The sequence below is a fragment of the Mus caroli genome, chromosome 14 (genome assembly GCF_900094665.2).
Source record: "Mus caroli chromosome 14, CAROLI_EIJ_v1.1, whole genome shotgun sequence".
NCBI lineage: Eukaryota > Metazoa > Chordata > Mammalia > Rodentia > Muridae > Mus > Mus caroli.
In genome coordinates this window covers 52,162,880-52,163,781 of record NC_034583.1, presented here as the reverse complement: position 1 = coordinate 52,163,781, position 902 = coordinate 52,162,880, and the positions used below count along the sequence as shown (strand labels likewise).

At 45.1% G+C, this 902-nt stretch overlaps 1 protein-coding gene across 2 annotated transcripts in view; it reads left to right on the top strand.

Moving 5' to 3' along the window:
• Window positions 1–902, top strand: part of Tnfrsf19 (TNF receptor superfamily member 19) — an 89,406-nt gene that overhangs the window by 54,172 nt on the left and 34,332 nt on the right. The window lies entirely within an intron of this gene.

Here is a 902-nt window from a genome sequence, read left to right as displayed (position 1 = left end):
CAGTTCACAGAGGGACGGGGGTGGGGGGGGGGGGAGGGTGGGGGGGGGCTGCCAGTGCTGCCCGTAGGCAGAAACATCTAGAGCTTGCTCAGTCGGCCACAGTTTTGCTGCTGTAGCTTGGGCAAAGGGTCTAAGCGTTTTGGGGCCTGTTTTGTTTTGAGGTTGTCTCCCCCGTATTGCTCTGGCTGGCCTCAATCCTCCCCGGTTCACAGACCTGCTGCCGGCACACAGCAAGCTCAGCTAAGACCTTTTCCAAACAGCTATAAAGCTTCCAGAACTACCAACGTGCTCACAATACACAGTGAGTTTAAGGTCAGACTCTAATGCTCAAGATAATCACTAAATCGCCCATCAGGCGGTCGTGACGGAAGACATTAGTTAAAACTTTAAAAGCCCCTCCCCAAAATATGAGGATTAGGATTCAGAAACTCGAGAATTAAGACAGGTTGTGTGTAGATGAATACAGCTTAGTAAACCTTAAAGTTTTTTTTTTTTCTCTCACTCTCCAGCAGTTTTGCTTTTATTTGGTTCTAGGGATGGTACCAGGGCCTCTTTCTTGTCTGTCACAGTCTATTCTTCCTCTGTCCCCCCAACCCCCCAGCCTCCTCCCCACGCCTCCCCCAAACCCTCTGTGTATTTATGTGCCTACACTAACCTTTTCCCTACTTTCCAAGTAAAAACAATACATTTCCATATCGATTTGCATTCACTCGATTATTTAGGAGTTTAAGCCCTTAAAGCCCATTTTAATTGCAGGGAGCCTGGTTTAATTCTGAATAATGCTCTGTGGAGAACCAATGTTGTACTTTTTTTCCTGGTTGTTTTGTTTTTTTTTGTTTTTTTTTTTTTTTTTTTAGTTGGTTTGTGAATTGTGATGTTTAGTGCCCTTAAGTGAGGAAAAA